Source organism: Drosophila obscura, unplaced genomic scaffold, assembly GCF_018151105.1.
Source record: "Drosophila obscura isolate BZ-5 IFL unplaced genomic scaffold, ASM1815110v1 contig_150, whole genome shotgun sequence".
In the NCBI taxonomy this organism is placed as follows: Eukaryota; Metazoa; Arthropoda; class Insecta; order Diptera; family Drosophilidae; genus Drosophila; species Drosophila obscura.
This window is the reverse complement of record NW_024542736.1, coordinates 873326-896179: the sequence shown is the minus strand read 5'-3', so window position 1 is coordinate 896179 and position 22854 is coordinate 873326. Positions and strand designations below refer to the sequence as shown.

General features: G+C 42.7%; 1 protein-coding gene and 1 long non-coding RNA gene across 4 annotated transcripts in view; one reads left to right on the top strand and one right to left on the bottom strand.

Annotated features, from left to right (window-relative positions):
• The window catches only part of LOC111073285 (A disintegrin and metalloproteinase with thrombospondin motifs 9), a 36219-nt gene that overhangs the window by 3188 nt on the left and 10177 nt on the right, over positions 1-22854 (top strand). The window lies entirely within an intron of this gene.
• Positions 1182-3322, bottom strand: LOC111073293. Of its 3 annotated transcripts, XR_002607686.2 has the most exons (4): positions 2902-3322; positions 2682-2813; positions 2344-2609; positions 1182-2243 (listed from the first exon to the last, which is right to left on the bottom strand). It is a non-coding gene; the product is annotated as an uncharacterized LOC111073293 (long non-coding RNA). The 3 variants fall into 3 exon arrangements; XR_002607685.2 differs by having other exon boundaries at positions 1182-2274; positions 2344-2813; XR_002607684.2 differs by having other exon boundaries at positions 2344-2813; positions 2902-3321.

Sequence of the window (22854 nt, the reverse complement as noted above, 5' to 3'; positions counted from 1 at the left end):
TGAACAAAAAGCAAATGAAAAATAGAGACAATAATATATGGGTTTTTATTTTGTTTTGTTTCGTTTTTGTTTTGTGTGTTTGTGTTGAAAATAGATTTTTCACATTATTTATGTGGCGCTTTGGGATAATTGTTTGCAAGTATTGTCGGGGTATATGGTATTAAGGGCTTCTATGGGTGCGCTGTCCGATTTGTATTTCAACAATGAAATGTGCACAATATGTAGAATTTGAATTTTATTTTCTTGTTATTTATTTTTTGTATTTTATTTTATTTTTTGTATTTTATTTTTGAGGCGTCCGTCGTTTGCTTTGCGCGTGTTTCTGTGTCCCCCTTGTTTTCTCTTTATTCATTTTGTCTTCAATTTATTTCGTCTACTTTAAATAAAAATGAAGAAAATTTTTAGCGTTCATTGACATTACAAAAGAGACGAAGAAATGAAAAGAAAACGAAATGTACACAAGACAAGTCTGAAATTGAACATTTGTCTGTTGCCGAACCGACTCCATTTCATTCCTATATGTGGGTGTTGTCCGATTCGCAATGTATTCTCTCCGATGCCCTCCTCCCCAGCAACTACATACATCTGTACACATGTAGTTGATGTACCCTGCCAAAAATTCAGATTTGCTGGGTAATGATCGTGAAATATTCTGGTCGCCGCTTCACTCCATCGAGATGGGTAGAGGTTACTTTACGATACAATAGAATTTTTGTCGTATGCCCATTTGTATGCAAATGAGGAGGGCGCAGTCGAACAGCCCTTTCGGGTAGAGGTAGAGGTAGGGGGGTGACAAATAACTCTTGTCTGTAACCATAACAAAAACCGCAATATAATTTCAAGTAAAAAAGCCAAAAATAAACCCAAAAAAATAAATGGAAGTGTAATGCCGGGGCGTGACTTTAGGGTGTTGCTGGGGCTGCTGGGGCTCTCTCACATTTGATTATTTTTTTTGTTCTTTGACGAAACTCAGATACTCTCTAATCACAAATTGTCGGCTTGAAGATATCACATATTCAGCGTGAAAGGTGTTAGACGCAGGCCGTTGTGGTAAATCTTTTATCTATATTTCTATTAACACAATTTTAATTCTTTTAAGATCGAATATAAGTGATTAATAAAAGTATTAATTTTCGTAGAGTATTAGAAACGATCATCAAAGCTAAGCAGATCCGACACGACCCAAAGTGATTGCTCATTTTAATTAATTCTTTTTTAATTTATCAGTCAAGATTAATGTTGAACATGTTCAATCTGGCTAGCAGTTGGTTTTCAAAACCGAATGGGGAATTCGCTTAGCTGCGGTTTCTGTGTTAATAATTTAAATATGGATTTTAGGCAGATATTTTCAGCAAGGTATTAGCATAATTGGTGACCAATGTCCATCCCCGGCTGCCACAGGCGGAGCCACTCAAGGCGAAAACACCTTTTAATAATTATATGTCCAATTTTTCTACACATTCGGTTGTTTCTTTTGTGTCTTGTCTCAGATCACAGGTCGTGAATGAATTTTGCGGCAAATTATTTTGTATTTTTTTTTTTGGTAAATAAAAATTTGTTTAACTGATTTGTGGGCTTACATCAAAAGCCAGAACCGCCCCTAAGCTGGTTTTCTGTTTGAGCCTATCTCAATGCTTTATTCGGCATTTAGTGAGTATCTGTGAGTCCATCCATAATAGGACAGGCCCGAACCAAACCAAACCGAGTCGAACCGAACCGAAGCTCTTAATGATTTTTTATTTATTTGCTGCCATTTGTTGTGAGCCGGCTTATCGCATTTGTGTCCATTTCCAGCCAGAGCGTGTAACATAACTTTACATAAATCCATTATATTTTAGTTTTACGATACTCGTTTAATTATTTCGCCCTGCCGCATGATGGTGGCATCATCATCACTCTCATCCCGATGCCATGGCCTTGCTATGGCCCAATGCTGGATCATCGCGGCATTATCACCACACATTGTCGCTTTGCATATAAATTGGGGAGGGGAACTCAACGGATCGGAATCGGTTGGTCGTGGATCGGGCATCGGGGATCGAGACGAATCTTTTGGGGCGGTGCGCTCTTTATTCATATGCTAAACTCTTTTGCCTGAATTCAGAAGTCAGAAGTGGCTTGGCTCCGGGGCTCGGAATCTATTTGAAAGCAATTTCGAAACCTTGGGGCATCATCACTTTATCATCGAACTCTGAATGGGTGCGGTGCAGCAGTTCCTCCATAAGCCGAACGCAGTCCGAAATCTGAATATGTATACATAAAAAAAGAAGGTTCCTTAATGGCATGGTTTTTGTTGTTTTATTATTGTTCTTATTTCTTTTTTTAATATTTTTGTTTTGTTACTTTTATTAATATTTCAAGGAGCGCAGCTTGCCGCTTAGGATTGAATTGGGAATTGGGATTTGTGTTGTTTTTGCTGTTGCTGTGCCTTTTGTTTCGATTCACAGGAATTAGGCGAAAGCATTGCGGTTCTTCGGCTGCGATCTATGCGGGGTGTAATTTATACATTCGGGTGCCATGATTTATGAGACAATTGATGTCATTTTGATTGCACATCAAGCATACGGCCAGTGGTCCTGGAACTGGAGCTGGATCTGGCCCATCCATACCTTTCAGAATTCAACAGAAACGGCAGCACTAAGCTCCGTTTCTTCTGGGAAGCACACAAGATACATACATACCTGACATCTAAAAATATAACATTTAATCGCATTATTGCCACACGCCCTCCGGTTCGTGGTGAAATCGAATATCTCCCGCGCATATCTCTGCTGCGGGCCATTTGGTTAACGGTTTCGACAACTGAGCGGCAACTAGAAACAAAACAGATCCAAAAATTTGCATACAAAATCAATTTAAAGTCATTAATAAATCGACCTGTTTTATTTATTATTTATTTACATTTCTCTCCTCGCTTTTGCTCAAATATATTTCCGCCTTTTTGCATTTAGTATCCGATTTGTAGTACCCAGTGATGAGCAGAGCTACTAGGGCATGTTGCGCTGGTGGAGAGCTCTCTCACAAAAAAAAATACGTGTGTGTAAAGTCGTGCTAAGAAACTAGATCTAGAAGTCAGCCTTGAAATCAGAGATATACTTGCTATTTATAAATTTTGGGCTACCCGAGTAGCGGGTATCTTTTAGTCGGCTTTGGTATCTTTTATGGTTTTATGAAGTTCTCACACGCGTTGCTGTTGTCGCGCTATTTATCTGGCCCAGACCTAGGACCACACGCGTGCCCATCAATGGCAAAACTGCCCTAAGCAGCAGCAGCAGCAGCAGCAGCAGAAGTTTTCCAGAGCCCTACACCGAGCACAGCATCGAGCGAGCCTACATCCATCCGATCAGCTGTCAGATGATAGATAGATGTTAATTTGCATTGACAAAACTGCACGTCACGGCAGAGTTGATATTTACCCAAATGTTTAGCAAGAAAAATAAACAGACTGCTGCTTACACGGCGTCTGAACACGCATACATCTATGTATGTACATATATACATACATATATGTATATATGGGAGACCTGTGCTGTACGATCGAACTGATCTGCAAACGATCTGCGAAGCTACGCTAATTAATGCTGATAGCAACAAGCACGGTACTCCTTGGCTTATCTCCATGTTTCGCTGGAACTGGAACTGCTCTCCGAGTGTCTCCCTGAGAGGCGGCACGGCCCGGCACGTTTGCCGGCGCTTTGGGACCCTGCTCAGCTGTTCCGAAGACAAACACACTTTTTGTTTAGTTTTATGACATTAGCAACCAATTAAACAAAACAAAAAAAAAAAACAAAAAACCTATTTATACTTCTATTTTCGTCTGGTCCCATGACTTCTATTTTGATAAGAATAATTTTGAATTTATTTCACAAAAATTTCGCAACTCTTTCGGGCTTCATTCCATAGAATATTTTTTTGTAGATATTTCGCAAGAAGAATTATTGATTAATTGCCTTGCTGAAGGCTCTGTTTTCAACATTTGTACATTTAACATGCACGATTACGGTCTGATCTTGGACTGTTCTCTATTTATTATTTACGCAAGTGCACTTACCCATATGCTGAGTTGAATTATTTTTAAAATATACTTTGTACTGGTGTCTGTGTTTGGGCCGGAGCCGGAGCAGTTTGTGTATTTTTTCCACATTTTATTTTTATATAAAATGCACATATAAATGAAACATGAAATTCTATTTACGCAATTCGAAACACATCCCAATCTCCGGCTGCCAAATAGCCTTTCGCTATAAATACACGTCGGTACGGCGGTACAGAGGCAAGTCGAATGGGAAATCAATTGTAGATTAAAATATATGGGTGGTAGCAGCATTAGCATCCCCCCAACCCATCACCCTTTCAACTATATGTATATATGTATATACAAAACAGTTGCTGCCATTCGGTTTCCATGGGCACAATTCGTTTGCGTGGCTCTGGACAAAAGCCCATTGCCTTCAGAGGCATATATGTAGCCCCGTAAAGATAGCGCGTCGAAAAGTGTCAAAAATCACATAAGACACTCTGCAAAACCCTAAGCAAAGCCACTCTTATTAATTTTAGCACTCCAGACAATTGCCACAAATTTCGGTTCAGGTAAAGGCAGCAAAGCAGGCGTGTCAATTGCTAAACAATATAAAACAAATTACTATGTTTGCTGACAGCATCGCCAGCAGCAGCAGCAACAACACTCAGCCCCTTGTTGGAGCCCGGCAGCCCGGCAGCAGGCAAACTTCAAAATGATGGCCAAACGGCAAGCGCTAACCGATCCAATCCGATACGTTCCGGAATGTGTAGCTGCCGTTAGATGGCGCTGTCGATATTGGTGAAGCAAAAATTTGTACATGATTTCCAGCATAAGCATTTCATGAGTTTGTCTTAGCTGCTGTATATATATATATATATATATTTATACCCTCGCGTGGCTCCTTGCCTTGTTATTGTACAATTAGTTGTATTTATGTTGGGGCTGGTGCGGCGACGGCTGTCGCTGTCTGTCATACAATAATTAAACGACCATTAGGCGTATTTAGCGCACAGCAATAAAATTTGGGTCATTACCAAAGCAAAAATCGGCCCAAAAACAGAGGCACACACGTGCTGGCCGCGCCGCGCCGTTTTGGATGTGTTTATTATGATTATGATATTGGCCGGACCGGGCCGATGCCTGTAGGCTGCCTGTCTGACTGTCTTCTGCCTGCTGCCTGCATGCAGGCTGCCTGGCTGCCTGCCTGGCTGCCCACTTGCCAACGCATCTGTTCTTCATAAATATTATGGAATCCATAAATTAGAGCCTGCTGGCGGCCAGTAGATACATAGATACTCACACCCAGTGCAAGTGCTAGAAGGCGAAAGTCTAAGGCCGATACACGATGATATTTCGATTATTGAGGCGTGCGTGAACAATTTGAGGCGTGGGAACTTTGTCTCAGTCTCTGGTTTGGCTTTGCAGATCTCACTTCCAATTCGCCAATTCGCCAGTCAGCCATTCGCCATCCGCAATTCTCAATGAATGTGGCCGCAAGCTGGCATCGCTCTTTCACGTCAAAGAACTGTGGCTCCGGTTTGTGGCCAGGTTTGTCCAGGTTTGCCCCCAGGGCGCCGCCTGCCTGTTTCGTGTTTATGGGCTCACTGACAAACTGACAACTAAACTCAATTATGGCCTAATGAAATCGCCAATTGGGAAGGAAAGAGACAGTCGTTTGGCCAGGCCACCAAATAATGAGAACTGCCAACGCCCCGCCGTACCGCAGAGCAACAGAATTAATTATTGTTAACCGTAACAGTTTTTGTTTGTAAACCTGCCAGGCATGTGTCAAGGAAATTGGGTCACACCGTATGCTCTGGGCGCCAGAATTAAAGGTATCCAAAAGAAACTTGTTTGGGACCCCTAGTGAAAAGACATAAGACATATACTCTCGTAGTAGGTGCCTGTGTTTCCCTCCCGCCACAAATGAACTCTTGTTCGTTCAATTTGTCATGCCGGAGCGTGACAATTGAATCGCCAATCGATCTGTCCCTGCTAAGCCCGACCATTAGATTGATGGCAGACCTCTAGCAAATTAGAATAAGAACGTGAGTGTGTGCTGGCTCCAATTGGGGGTCATAAATACGCGCGGTTAATGAACGCCGTAAAATAGGAGAGTGGGAGTGGGGGGGACAATGCAAATCGATAAACAATTGTCGTGAAAATACATTTGTATGGATAGTACAAGCCATTGATTTCGCAACATTATGGGCCCCTGGTGAGCATCGATCTAACGATCGACCATCGACCATTGACAACCAATGATCAACGATACGATGGCTATGGCTTTGGCTTCGGCTCCGAGCAGATGTGCGTTTCGTCAAGAGCAATGCAAACACACACACACAGAGTGTGGCACACCTTTTGATTAGGACTGCTCCCAGAGCGAGTTTAGTCACTTTGCTGAGACGACGGGGCTCAACCCACTAAGAAAACATTGTCTATGGCTATGTGGGTCTGCATTGCTTACCCAGCAAGTGTATGGGGTTCAAATGTACATTCACTGGCTCTTCAAGCACATCAACCTCGAGTGGATCTCGTTAGGCCAACCAAATAGAATACTCGTACACTTGTTGTCGGGGAGGGGGGAGGGGGGGGGGGTTACCGTGCAAAAAAACTGAATAACTCAAATCATAAATATTAATTTATGCGTATAAATCGCCTTATTTGCTGCCCTCTACAAGCCATAATGCAAACGAAAGCCTTCGGCTGCACTGGTTAGCCAGCAGCGCAGCCCACTTGCGGGGCCCACCAGCTACCAAATTGGTTCGAGACGAATCGACAGAAACTCGTATATATACGTACAAAATAGAGTTGAAGTGGTTATCCATTAATATCCAAAGCGATGCGCCAAATTTGCATGAAGAGCAGAGCATGCCATGCCGTTTGCCGATCGCTCCTTTTTTGTACTAAACGCCGTACAATTAAAATTAAGGCAAACCAAATACCATCGACATTGTCTCTCCCATTAATAAAACATTATTATTCCTATTTATAGCTTTTGCTTTGTTTAAACATTTCCTATTTTGTAGCACAAAGTGGCAGGCGAGGCAGGCAGGCATCTTCAAAAGCCCTCTTGCCTGCCTCCCGGAAACTGTAAAGAACTTTGCCCTTTCCATTGTATTTACAAATCGTTTAGGGATGGGGCCCGAAGATTGTTTTTTACGCATCTGAGTCCCTGAAAGAAACCAGCTGTGTGCCTCGCCTCGCCTCGCCTCGCAGCACAAAGAGCCATAATTATTGGACGCTGTGAGAGTAGACTAGGCCAATTGTTTGTTGGCTCTTGTAAACATGTCAAAGCGAAAATAAACTAATTGCCGCCGGCATATCCGACAGCTGCGAGAATCTGTATTCAATATCTATATAGAATGTTGGGTGCCACCAATTTGGTTCTTCTACGCTACATAGTATATGTATGTAAGTCTAGTCCGCTACAAGGTTAATGCTTGTACACACTAGTATTCCCAAAAAAACAAAAAAAAAACTTTCATATTTTGAATGTCAAGTGTGATAGGCGCTGTTAGGCGATGACATTTTCGAACAGATGCCCGGCAGATTCCGAGAAAATTACAGAGGGCAGACATTAATTTTTTGGATGGTGTCTAATTGTCAGAAATAAAAACGGCATTTTAATGGAGTCCACAGATCTTTCGTATGGCATAATGCGAATTGTGTCATGTCATGGCAGCGTCAAGCTGTTAGATGATTCTTGTAAAATTCCCAATACACCACAATACACACAATACAAATACAGAAACAGATAATAATAGCAATTTCAACACATTTTGATGAGAACTGTCAAAAAAATTAAGAAATTCCAGCAGTACAGCAGTACAGCAGTACAGTGGCCATCATCAACATCAACGCCATCGACAGTCCGGCAAAGTCGTCCCAGTCGTTCCAGTCTTGTTTGCCATTCGCCTGCCTAGTTAATGAATATAATCTCTTTTGATGGATTGAACAGCACCAGCGATCCAAACCCCAACCCAACCCAAACCGACCCAACGCACTCGCCAGTCACCAGACCAAGAAACCAAAGCAAAGCCCCCAAGCCCCAGCCCAAGCCCCAGCCCAAGCCCAAGCCCGGCTTTGAATGGACCATCGCCATGAACTCTGCTGAGTTTTTTTATTTTGTTTTTCGGTTCAATTCATTGTCTTTGTGGTGTGTCTTTTTTGTTGTTGTTGTTTCTGGTGCGTAATAAAATAATACCAAACAAAATTTATTAATTTATATGGTTTATATTTTTGTTGATTTCTTTTGGGCTGCGTATGAGAAATGTTTCAGTGACAAACGGCTTCTCACAGATGCTCAAACGAACGAGATAAGTACAATAAGTATACTCACACTCTGTTGTACCGAACCAGAGCATACCCTACCTACCTGCTGAGATCTGTTCTGGGGCTCATTACCGATAAAGCTGGCTTCAATTTGGCTCAGTTGGTTTCGGCCAGATGAGCCACAGATTGGCGTTACTGGGGTGTAGTATTCGAGTTGGCAACAATTAGCATTCACAGGGATCTAAATGATTTCGCAATTAGTGAAGTGGAACTTATCAGCGATCCTTTCCCTAGGCGCGAACCAATTTGTGAACACTCTGGCAGTGCGCTCTATCGCTCGGCGAACGACAGTTCCGGTTCAAAGTTTTTGGTTCGAGTTTTCGTGTAGGGCACTTGCCCGGTTCAATTAACTTAGATCTTATCTTGTGGGCCAGCCGGCCAAAGCTCGCTCAGTCTCCGAGGGGAACCCGTCTTATCGCATGGGTTTCGGTTTCGGGAAAACCAGTTTTACATATAAGTAATCTCAGCCAGCTTTTGCCTCGTACTCGTCTTCGGCATCTTGGGTTGGGGGCAGCTTCTTGGCTGTCGGCTCGAATGGACTTTGTGGGCGCAAACGCAAATTTAATGAAGCGTTAATAAGTACACACACACACACACACAGGGCCTTCGAGCCTTCAAAGAGAAAAGGGTTCTTAAATACCTCTTTAAGTATATTCTGATATGTATCGACACAGGCAAGAATGTCATGTATATTGTTAGCTCCACAGGGTCCCCTCACTTATTTCAATTCTAAAGATTACCATTTTTTTTTTATGTGTTTTCGCATATTTATAAGATGGAAGGGCCTGCGTCTCATTTGGTGTATGTGTATGTACACGAGTATGTATGAGTTTGTATGAATGTGGGGTATGTAAATACTGTAGCATGCTGGGCCTTTGCCTCTGCTGGAAATTGTTAAATCCATTGAATGTTCTCATTAGTGTTTGTACAGTTGTTGTAATTAAGAGCAGCCAAATGCTGTTGTTCTCTGTCGGAAAGTTCTCCAATCAGACCCCGAGACATATGAACATCATGGACATGGCAATTTTTTCAGGCCATTTTTCATTAAATTGTAATCATAATTCATTAGGGTATTATACACACCATCCACGAAAAATAACGCCGCCTCTTGGTGCAGATGGAGGGAGGGGGCCCCAAGCTGTTGCTGCTGTTGCTGCCTGCAAAGTAATAAGACAGCGCCATTCCTTCCTTGTCTGTCTGTCTGGCCGTATATGTGGCAATGTTGCTGTAGCTTTTGCCATTGCTGTTTCTGTTGCTCTGTTCTCTTGGGAGCAGCTGTTGCCGAAGCAGCAGCACCAGCAGCAGCACCAGCAGCACCAGCAGATTTAGTGCCATCAGCATCCCACCAACACCAGCGTCAAGTGATCTTTCAGTCGCTCGCGTGACGCAGAGCCGATCATATTTGCCTGCTCCTCCAACGCGAACGGCCACGGACACGGAACGCACCGTCGTATGCAAAGCAAAAGTCAAAGGATTCCAATGGATCCAATCTTCTCCGTGTTTGTGCATGGGCTGTGCCCAATTTGCGCCGAGGCTTGGCCCCGCTTAAACGTATTACATAAATCGCGCAGGCGCAGCGGTACAACAGTTTAGTGAACCCGAGATCGCGGTTCGATGCACAGGCCTGCACTCCTTTTTGGGCCTTCGTCGCGTGAGATCAAGACTCCTCCTTGGTGTCGCTGAATTTTGTGGACCTTTGTGTGTTTCTTGCCATTTATGCGGCAGTTTTCGTGCCCTTGTACGAGTATCCGCCTCTGCACCGAGGTATTGGCTGGGACGAGCCGCAGTTTGCAGTTTGCATTTGCAGCCAAGCGGAAATTGCATGTTGGCGTGGCGTCTGCGCGACGGCACAGTGTTTGTTCATGGGCCCAAAGTGCAGTGAAAACCCAGTTCAAGTCATCGATTTTATTTATCAAGCAAAATGAACCGAAAGATGGCGACGTCTCCAGCGGTCAGGAAGCGGGTGAAGCCTGGTCGGCCCATGGCTATACTGGAGATCATAAAGGTATTCGCTCCATTCAAATATAATTGTAAATCCACCTGCAGCAGTACTTAAGTTTGCTATACATATGTCGTGGCTGTCACTCTTGGAATGGTACGACCTCAATTGGTGTGCTATTAAAAAAATGCTATTAATGTGATTGTAAAGTACGAGTGTATGCTCACGGAGTGCGCAGCTATTACGACCCAATTATGATTTAATATGCCGCTAATTGGGTAATCAAAGCAAAACTAGCGAACGTTTAAGAGTTCTTTTATTGGGTCGTGTGATAGGATCTACCAGTGGCGGCTCTCCTCTCCTCACCACTCAGATCATCGATAGAAACGAACCATCATCTCATTTGAGTTTTGAGTTGCCGAAATACATAGAAAATCATGTTGCCGGTTGAGCAAGTTTAATCGCTCAATAAACAGTAAAAATATATACATACATATATACCTACATTTGTATATGGCATTAATGTCACTGATTCAGGGACAATATCATAAATTAGAGTTAATTAAAGTGCAAATAGCCGAAAGACTGAATAGAACCCAGAGTGGCCGTTTGCATAATAAATTGCATACTTCCTGGAAGCCAAAGACAAAGTCAGTGGTCCAAAAATACCCCACCCGTACGCGTTCGCGTACCCGCGAGAGATCAACGCTCCCACATGGCAAGCGATCGGATTTTAGAATTATTGCCTTATGTCACAGAGCGCGGGCGAGGCACGAGAGTATGTCATAGACTTTTGGCAATTAGAGCCAAAAAAAACACAACAGCAACAGCAACAAAAAAAAAAGCAACGAAACGACCACGAAACAGAAGACAGACGACGACGGCAATTTTCAGAAAAGTCCCCAAAAAATACTGACTGAAGCTGAGGCGTTCCGTTTTTTATTTGGTCATAAATTCGTGCGAATAGGGCAGGGCAGGGCGTTGGTGCACAGCATCGACCTAATGAACCATAACCACCCATCGAGGACGGTTGTGGCAGGCAGGCAGGCAGGCACAGGCACTCCTTTCAGAACTGCTCTTGGATTATGTCACGGCACTAGTGCTGGCCACTTGGATATACTATTATGCATTCAGGGACAAGCACAGCACAGGTACAAGATGCAATACACTTTTCCGGTGGCGCTACAGTCTTGTGCCAGACCCCCAGGGCGCCAGAATTGCTAGAATTATTTTTCTTCAGAGATATTTATGCAAGTATTCTTGGACCGCATTTATCAGATTGTCACAATCCGCTGCAGATGGTTGCAATTGAGAAGTGCGATATTATTAGTTCTTGGCACACAGAACATTTCAATACTCGCACTCGTAGAAAATAAAACAAATGCAAATAGCAAATAGAACGCATATTAGAGAGCAAGAGCAAGAGGCCTCCTATGTGTGCGTCTGTATTGTCGAATATATATATATTTGGAAAGTAAATTCTAAAATTATTTCCAAGAGAGCAGCAACTTTCGGCTAGAGGTGGCATCGTGAGATCAGCATTAGATACGAGAGAGCCAGAAAGCTCGTTACACCTTGGCTTGGGTTTTTTTTTTAGTATGCGGTGGATTGAGTGGATTTGGAAATTCAAAAAATTTGATTCTAACACTTGCACTCACACACTTTCACGTACGCACAGTTTTCCCGTTAGATTGTTTATATATGCCGCGTGAGAAACTGCCCTGAGCAGGAAAAATTGTATGTTGGCCGAGACTATGCCTTCAGTCTGCTTTCGAATTTCGCACTAGATCTGCACAACCTGCTGCTGTACAAAACCGAAACCGAACGAATTCGCGGGATTTTTTGTAGATGTCGAGTACTGAGCGAAAATTATAAATATCAAAAATTGTGTAGAATAAAATGAAAATAGTATATGTATAAAGTGCAGCGGAAGTGCAAAAATAATTTACATATTCGAATAAAATTGCATAAGTTCGTTTAGATATGATAAATGTCATATACACAATATTACTCAGCGGCGACCGGTGAATTTTTGAATATTTTTCATTTGAACTGAGAAAATTTGGGAATAGTTTGCGCTCATAAAAGTGCACACAGTTGTCATTTACGAGCTATTTACTCATAGGTGAATATATCCGATCTGTAATCAGACATACATATATATTAGTAAATTATATATAATTTAACAAAGGACCTACCACAACAAATAATAATATAATATATATTTTTTCGCATAAATCAAGACACTAATTTGGCTAAGAATTAAACAATAAAAAAAATATACATTATAGATCTATCATCAGCCTGATAGATGCTGGGCCAAGGAAATAGTACTGATGGTATTATTGATGGTCTGCATATGCTCAAAATAAAAACTACTTAAGGCAATAGCTTACACGCGGTGGCTACTAATATTAATCTGCCAAATTCCTGAGGGTAAAATATTTGCCCCATTATTTTCGATTTTGCCTACTAAGTAGTATAAGAAATCTATTTTTAATGGATATTTTACACGATTGAAACGAATCGAGCTGAAATTGAAATTGAAACTGAAATGTTTATGCAAAAGTTTCACACATTTCAGCGGCGATTTGAATAGAGAGAGGGAGAACCAGAATCGAAATACTATAAAAATCGAAAATTAAGTAAACATGCCCTTTACTAAAAATAGTACAGCTATGTTCTGGGCGTAGGAAAAGCGAGAAAATATATGAAAATAATTAGTTAATATTTTTGCAAGCGCAACCAAACAAAACACGAGAGAAATGTGCGTGCAGAAAATGTTGAGAAAATAAACAAAAAAGAAACCAAAAATTGTGCTAAAAAAAAGTTTAGACAAATGATGAGTGAGAGAAGCTTTGAGGCTAGATTTATGGGAAAATAAAATTTCCAATAGCAACAACGCGCCAAAAAGAAAGGAAAAGAAGAAGGAAATGCTATGTTCGAAAGGCCGAGGCAATATATACCCTTGCAGACCGATCATTGTTATGGTAGCTATATATCCTAACGATCCTATGTTGGTCTTTACTGCTAAATTGTTTTAAAGGATATGAACATAAATTATTTAAAAAAGAAAATATATGTTTTCTTGGTTTTTTAAAGACTCTTTTCTAGAATTATGAACATGGCTCTATCGCTGTTGGTGCTGATCGGGAATATACATCGATTATACTCTCTAAAATTTTAGAAAGCCTACATGCATATGGACTAAACGGAAGCACTCTTATAAAGGGTATTGCATGGGCATGGAAACGAGAGCAATCGAGGATGCCGATGCCGGTGCCGGGTGCCCAAAATAGCACAAATCTTTTTTTACTCTAGTTGTTTTTTTGTTTATTTATTTCACCTTCCTTTTTTGTGTACTTGCCATTGGGTTTTTTACTTTTTGTTAACAGACAGAAGCGTGTCAGAATTTTGATATACGACTATTTGTTTGAGATGAACTCGTGTGTGCAGCGAGTCGAACGTTTGTCGGCCCAGGAAAGGCTATAAAAACTATGATATAATAATATATTCAGAGTAGCAACAACGAGGAAACAATAAAAATTGTTTAATTAATTTACCAAAAAAAAGCAAAAGAAACCAAGCGAAAGCACCGAAAGTCAAAAAACAAAAAATAAAGTAAAATTGCAATAAAAATTGTGATGTATGCAAGGCATAAACAAAAAAATTATAAATATATGTATATACCAGCAATTTGACAATAAATAAAGCACAAGAAACAAACAGCAGCAGAGACCAAACATGATATTAAATATGTAAAATAAAATAAAAATAAATAAATGCCAAACACTAAAATAATAACTGTGGCACATGTGGGGGTCGAGAGCTGAGTGCCGTGCCTCTGTCTGGCTGGGTCTGGTGGATTCTTCTGGTGGATTTATTAGCTGCGACTAGACATCCTCGCTATGACTTACACATCCAGATACAGATACAGATATAGTATATAAATATATGTATATCAAGATATTTCGCTTGTGACATTATTTCGAGCTTTTGGAATTTGGAGAACAGCCGGCGACTGAATAAATGTATGTGTATGGGATAGAGAAAAAATAAAACAAACTGAGATGATGGCGTTAATATTTTTGCTAAATATCTCTGAACCGTAAATAAATAGCAGAAAATGTGCTTATAGTTAAGTGGGGGGTGTTAAAATGTTAAAATGATGGGGCCTTTTGCATTAACATAATGCATTAGCGGGCGATTAGGAAGCAGCGACTGATGGGGTCACCCGCGTGGCTATCACACAACAGTCTTCCGATAGCTGCACTGCTTGGCCAGTCATTGTGGAAACCGCTAATAGATATATCTCTAAGCTGTGTTGTTTTCACTGTCCCCGCTGACAGACTACATACGATACTGTTTGACTGTTTGACTGTTTGACTGTTGACTACGCATATGCAAAACCCCGAAGAAAGAAACGTGTCGGAAGTTGCACGACAGCAAAACAAGCTGAAATTCTCTACCTCGTTTAACGTTTATATAACATTTGTATGATTACTTGCTTCACTTGACCTGTTCGTGTTTTTCTTATTTTGTTGTGTTGTTTATATCTTTATTTTGCCTTTGTTTTTTGTTGCTCTTTCTTTTGTCCGGGCCGGCTTCAGTGTTCACTGTTCAGTGTTCGCACGCGTTGCGATTGCGCTTCCTTTTGCGGGCCATTGTTGCTTCCGTTTACTGTAAAGATCATTTGTTATGTACGAGAGGCTCATCTCACAGATACTACGTTGATCCTCCCCCTTGCAGGGCAGACCAATCAATTTTAATTATCGAACAAATTAATCAGTCGCAACTTTCGTATCATTAAGATTAATGATGTCGGTCAAGTTGGGTGGCAACGGCAATGGCCACACACAAGCAGAACGTAAGAACGATTAACTAGCTGTTCCCTGTTCCGACTTAAAGTTACCCTGGCAGGGACCAGGAGAATTTATCTTACAGTAACAAAACAAATATTTTCTTTATTTCTGTCTGCTCTTTCTGGTAAAAATGATAGCCAAATTAGGTGTATTAAATCTCCATAATTGTGGAGACCGAAGGCAATTTAGTGGCTCTGTGGGGGATCACAGAAATATTCCAACCAATTATGTTAGACATCAATTTTTGATGCTAATCAAGTTTATTTACGTAGATTAAAAAGATGCCGCAAAAACACTTCCTTCTGGCTTTCATATATGTACACTGGCACGTAAACCATATACCCTTGTGCTCTTCGAGTACTGGGTATACACAATAGACCTATCGCGATCACTGGCTATGCAAATACCGCACTTGGCTGAACTCGAACCGAGTGCGAACTCGAACTTGAGTGTATCGCCACAAGCCATGGCAAATGCGATTAAAGCGCGTATTAATTGCTCGTTTAATTAGGAGACTCTTACACACACACACACACATACAGATCTACATACATATGTATGTGCGCAAGAGCCTTATGCTTCAGGAGTATTTCCCCAGTAATAAATACTTGTCGCGTTTCGAAGAGTGCACTGACCCCCCCAAATAATTTTGATATGCCCCGACATGCACACATACATATGCCATGGCATAAAGAAATGCTTATGCGAGTAATACATACATACATACCATATGTACATACATACGGCTGTTGTGGCTGATTCATTTGTACCGTTGCCATTGTTTCGGGGAATAAGTGAAACGGGATCGAGACAAAAATCAAATTCACAAATGCAGTTGGTTGTGTTTGCTTGGCTGAGGCAGTGGCAGAGGCAAAGGGTTAGTGACGTGCGTCAACCATTCAACCGTCAACGAGGACTGACGATACAAAATCCGACAGATACAAAATGTATGCGCCACGAAGCGGGGGACGATGCGGCTCCGACTGCGGCTGCGACTGCGGCTGCGTTGTAATGAATAATTTATAAAATGCAGACGCAGGCAGAGTTTCATCCGTCACTCTCCCAAATCTGAATGAATCGGCAAAGACATCGTCTTGAGCTCAACTTCAGCCTTTTTAGCATGCACTTCATGGACCTGGCTGGCTGGCTGGCTGGCTGGCTGGCAGAGGAGGTGGAGGTGGAGGAGGGCCTGCTAATGAAGCGATGGCGACTGGCAGACTGAAATAGGAGCAGAGCAGAGCAGTACAAAGCCAGGGCAGGCCAGCACAGGCCAGCATATGTTCATGCAAATTTTCAGCGATTAAAAAGCCATAACTTACAGTATCAACGCAAAGCGTTGAGGTTAATTGACAGACGGCCAGACAAACTCGCCCAGCACCAGCCACAGCTCTAGACCCAGACACAGACCCAGACCCAGACAGAGACACAGACTCACAGAGAGAACAGTGCTCTGAAATGAACGTTGCACATAAAATAAAACAAAACAAAACAAAAAAAAAAAATGACAATAATTAGAATAAATGAAACCGTGCGAAGGTTTCGCAAATGCTTTTCCGCATAGTTCCCTTACCAGTGTCAGCACGAGGAATGCAAGTGGAGCAGATGTCAGAGCCCGGACCGCGGCACATGTTCTTCGGATTACATTGCTCACATCACATTTGCTGCCTGGGATCCGAAAGATCTGTCCATTGAGCGTTTGGGCTTCGCCGGAACCGAATATAATACAAAGTCGAACTGATGGTCTTTTCCATGGAAGAGCATTCTTGTTCAGTCTGGCTATCTGGCGAAATTCCCACAGATATGCTTGGTCAGGAGGAATGCGAATGCCCAGGAGATGGGGCCCTTCACGACACCCAATTGACCAGCGACGTAATCGATACTGCTCTTCCTCAGAATAAGCCGAAGATTGATACATTTAATTCTTAATTCTTAATGTTTCCTTAATGCGATGATTGATGTGGCGCCATTCCACGCCAATGAAATGCAGTTCTGGTGGCGGTGGGGGGTGGGTTCCTCTTTTTATTCCGCTTATTCCCAGTCAGGGTGACAGTGACACTGACAATGACGAGGGCCCACAGCCGCATCGCCCCCACCTTGGTTCTCGTTTCGTAGAACATTTGACAGACAGACAGACAAATCAACATTCTGAGCACTGAGCAGATGATCCTTGGCACGCTCTTCTGCCGCTCTTCGGAATGCTCAGGAGATGAAATAAGCCAGGCACTCCATAAAATTCGAATAAAATTATTGGAATTTCCCCAGCAGCATAAGCGATCCATGCAAACTACAAGACAAGTATGGGGAATGGGCATTCCATATAGTTCTTAGTCAGATTTCTCTGCTTAGATCTTCATCGTACTTTGAACGCCTCCCCGCTATGCTACCATAATTCTCTTCTTCGGTGAGCATATAAAATAAATTGCTCTCACCTGTGGGTATTATTTTCTTTAGCCCGCTGAAAGTCTTAATTGGCCAAAGTGTGTTTAGTTTTTCAACTCATAATTCTCGCATTGGTTTCTATATTCAGATATACCCCCATCGAAAGAGTGCCCCAGCCATGTATGAGTCAGGCATTGACCATTTTACCTGTGTGAATAGCATGGGGAATTTTGTGGGTCTGTGTGTGGCACAGGAAAAATAATATATAAATGTCTGACTATTTTTATTTAATTACCGCGAATATTTCACTCATCATAACCGTGTGCGTGTGTGCATATACATGCATATCGGCTTGAAAGTCGGAGACGGAATATTACTACGTGTAGAGGTGGCAAAAGTTGTGGGCCTATTAATTGACGTGCCCGACGTGCAATGAATGGCAGGGATGGGGCACTGGCAGTTACTACTCGTATGCGAGGCCCATGGCCTCCATTCTAGTCCCCCCCCCCCATTTGGCTGACGTTTTTCCAATTCTTCGCGTAGAAATGCAATTCATCAAACTGCTCGTTTGGCATTCAATTGGGAATTTCTGATTAACTTGACAGTCAATTTCGCTTGGGGGACTGCTATTCAAAAAATAAAACCCCTTCAGATGTAATTTGCCAGCGCATTGTCAACGTCGATGTCAAGGCAGGAAAGACGAAGACCACCCCCCCGCACCAGCAACAATCACAACAATACTCGTAACGATAGAGTCGAAACAACATGTTTACATGACCGTCGATAGTCGATAGTAGATGCTGATCAACGAGCACGACAAGGATGATGGGATCGAATGGGATGGGATGGGATGGGTTGGGTTGGGTTGGAGTATGGCAATAGATCAATTGAGATGTCAGACTCTGGCAGCTGCGGCTCGTAACTCAAACGCATAATCAGAGACAATTAAAAAATTGCACTCCCCAATGCCGTACAAGGCAGAAAAATGCACAACAAAAATTTAAAAATTAACAAAAACAAAAATAAACTGAAACTTTTTTGTGGCCGAAGCGTGAGATACCCTGGAGAACTGAACTCAACTGAATATGAATTTATATATAGATATATACACTTGCGAGCATCTGCGCAAAATCATAATACCCTCTGCAAGGATATGATAATAATATCGGGCGAACAAAAGCAAAACAGAACGTGTCAATGAATGTCGATCGGTGGCGTGGCGTTGACATTTCAAGTTTATTCACATTTCCTTTCAGCACACAAACTACAAAACGGTACACGATGCCTTTTCCATATATACAACTCATACGAATATATTCGAACTCGTACTCGCACTCGTATTTGCTCACTTGTTTGCCTTTTTTGTTTGTTTGTTTGTTTGTTTGTTCGCCGAAGAGACGGCATTGCGATGAGGAGAGATATGTATGGCTGAGGATAGCACATGGTCAGACGGCCGGCCGGCCGGCAAACAGACAATTGATGCCCATTGTTTCCCCAAGGCAGCCAACCGATACGCAACTGCTGCTGCATACACAAAGGCGTTGGATCGGTTGAGCGGTGCATCAGGTATGCTGCCACAGACGTGTCCGTGTGCGCATTTCTTTCCATTGTGGCAACAAGATTGAAATTTTGAAATATTTATGACATGAACAACAAGGCAAATGCAAATGCAAAGGCAAAGGCTGCTGCAGTCGTGTCATTGACACTGAAACAAGACAAGGACGCTGACAGCTGAAGCGATCTTATGCCGCAGTTGCTCAGTCGCTCCGTGGAGACTCTCCATGTCGGTGGAATAAGAATACGCCGCGTGTGCTCTACAGAAATAAGTTTCCCGCATTCCAAATGCCAATTAGATTTGTTTAGACTTGGAACAGCTATTAGTTAAATTAATAGAGCTGCCGCTGCTGCTGCTGCTGGGGCTGCTACTTTTTATGTGCAACCTGAGCGAGCCACATCAAAAATAAACAATAATAGAAATGGTTTGTGTGTTCCGCTGCCCCGTGCCATCCGCACAGACATTCCTCTAAGGGGCATGGGGCAAAGTGCCCCGGTTGCTAGGCCGACAAGGCGCTAGTAATGTTTAATACATATCGATATCCACATTCCCATCCACACCTTGTTTCCTCCAATGGGCCATCTGTTCTGTGCAGCACACCACCCACCGGTTTCGCAGAAGCGCCGAGCCGAGCGGAGCCGCGCCGCCTGCCTTGCCTTTGAAGTGGCAACAACACAACAAAGTTGAGAATATTTCGTTAATTTACAGCGTTTTATAAAGCACTGGCATAAGAATATTAAACGGTTGCTCCGAAATGAAATGCCTCCTTAATTGTGTTGCGTTTTGGAACTCGAATTCGGGATCCACTTGAAGGTGCGCCAGGTGCAGACCGCAGGGGGGCTTGTGGCCGGTTCGCACACCTTCTGGCATCGACTCGAGCGCTGTCCAAATAAACACGCACACACTTTGTAAGCGTCGGAGAGCAAATAAATATTTGTAATTTATATGTTTGTGGCAGCGGCGTGGGCAACCAAACTGCACATAAAATAAATAAATCGAACGTGAGAATGTGTTGGGAACGCATAAGGCTGAATGACACGCCGAATGCGCTACGCTCCTTCCATTCGCCGAATCAAGGTTTGAGATGGGAAGTATGTTTCATAACAAGTTTATCGGCAAACCATCAACCCCCCCAAGTCCCCATGCAGTGGCGGGGTCATCAAGCCGTAATTTCCCATTCAGCAATCAATATTGTTCACTAATTAATCAACTAATCAGACTGAGAAAACATACTGCCTGTGTACGTGCTGTCGTGCATATAAAATCGACTGCCTCGCGTTCGCCATGCGCTGCAAAATTGCGCATACGCAATGTACGCCGTGTGTTTTTTTTTTGCCACTCACAAAAGTGTGCCAAATAAATCAAAAAGGCGAACCCATTAAGGCATGTATTAAATTAACCCAGAATAAACATTTTCGAATGACAAAAACCGCAATCGAATGGCCAGAGATGCAGTTTAATGGCGCATAAAATCTTTACGATGCTCTTTGGATGATGCTGCAGGCACTGCCAGGAAGGAGGCAAACTGAATCACCAGTGGAGCAAACTATGCTCCAAATCCAGAGTGCACGCATATATTAGTGCATAAATAATCCCATGCACCACATAGCAAAGTTTGTATGCAAAATGCTGAATTAAATTGCATATTGCAACAGCATTTCCGATATTTTCTACATTTAATGCTGCCTATATGCTCGCGCTCTGGTAAATGGCAGCTGGCAGGGGGCAGCAGTTTTTTTCTTGTTTTCCAGTTTTCTTTTATTTTTTGTGCAAAAATTTTATGAAACGAAAGCTAAACAATGTTGATTATTTTATAGTTTTGAAACGATCGAAATATACAAATATATACGCACACATATACACACATATGTATGCATGCATATACCAGTTAATTTCAAGGTTAACACACGCAATAATTAACTCGGCGAAATTGTGTTGGGTGTCGAGGGGGCCCAGACGTCTTCTTCGGCCCGCCATGTGCTGTGCGTGGAGGCCCGTGCCTATAAACAAATGGAGCCTCCTGCCTCCCACTACGGGCGGCCCTGGGCTATTGCTGATGCTCTTGATACGGCAAACATATGGCAGACGAAGGCGATGGCCAGCCAGTCGGGCGACCATCCATGCCACCAGACGCCCAAGTACCCCAGGCAACCCAGACAAGCAGCCAAGCTGCCAATAAGGCAACCCAGACAAGCGATGTCTAATGCATTTTCTAGCCCATTTTCAATTATATTTTTGGCCAAGGTTAATTGATTGAATTTGCGATGATGGCTTTCAATTGTGAATATTGAAGTTGTAAATGCACTTCAGTTGAATGCTGATTTCAATTTAGATACACATTGCACTGCCCAATGCATTTTTAGCCACTATGGGCACATGTACATATATGTATTTACACATATGTATATATATCTGTAGATCTGTAGCTGCATCCATGACAGCATGAGGTCATATTCGGTCGCTGATCTAACGGCTAACGCGTGGGGGATTCACCGGATGACAAGAGTTTTTCCCAATTTTCGGCTCGTAGGCATTGGCTTTTCCAATGAAGTACACAGAAACAGATTTTATGAGCATGTTTTCATTATTTTCTTCTGGCTGCCTAACGGTGATTTTTTTTCTTTCGGATTTTGTGTTTTTGTTTTCGTCTTGGCAAATGTCTGTTTGCCCGTTTCCAAGGGCTGTGGTCCATGCCCCCTACGCTCGCCCATATCGTTGCCTCAAAAAGGAAAATGTGAAAAACATTTCCAGCGAAATGCTCGGCTGCAAATTGAAAATTGACCAATGCGATTCCAACTAATTTCGGTGTTTGCGAATGTTTGCTTGACCGGTGTATTTAAGACAATTCCCCAATTGGCGTGCCTTCAATAGAGTTTTCGATTCTGTTTGCGGCAGTCACGCATCGCGCATGCATAACGGCACCAAGAAGCACGCCCATAAAGTCTACAAGTTTATTTATCATTCGCTATAAACACACGCGCCCCAAATTCGCCCCAAATACAAACTGAAAATTAGCCAAAATGCATGTTGCATGTTGCACACTCGTACATATAAGGTTCGAATGGGCGGCGGGATATAAATAACTGTGAGAGAGCACGAGCAACGCCCCCACGAAATTTGCAGTTGAAATTCAAATCCACATCCAAATTCAAAACCAAATCGAAATCAAATGACGCGCATTCAACTATTGAATTCTCGGGGCCAGTGATTTATCCCAAATATGTAGCTGCTAATTTGATAATTTGTAGTTGCGTTCCCCCATTTTTATGATCGTTTCCATATGTGGTTCGTGGAGCGCATGCGCAAATGCCAAAACAAACGCACATTGTGGGCAAAATGCGACGCAGGGCGCCTGTTTTGTTCAGCAGCAATGCAATTAAGTCATTAAATACAAATTAACAGCGACAATTGCTGCCTCAGCACACTCTGCCATAGCGACTAGTCGTGTAATTAAGTGAATATTGCGCATACGCCGCGTTGTTCGACCAGACCTGTGACCGCACGCATTCGCGTTCGTTCCAGTCCCCAGTCCCAGTCGTCGACGCAGACACTTAACACCTCGTCGAACCAGCCAATTAGACGGCCAAAAGGTGGCTTACATGAATCGACGAATCGTCGATGAAGAGCGTGGGGGCGGGGGCCCCCAGGTCGATGCTGCGTGCCCAGGCGGCCTTCACGACGCTCACGGGGACAGACTGAGCGACGCCGCGGCTATGCAGACAGTGTGTCGGCCAGAGAGTTTTGTGGCCATTGGCATAAA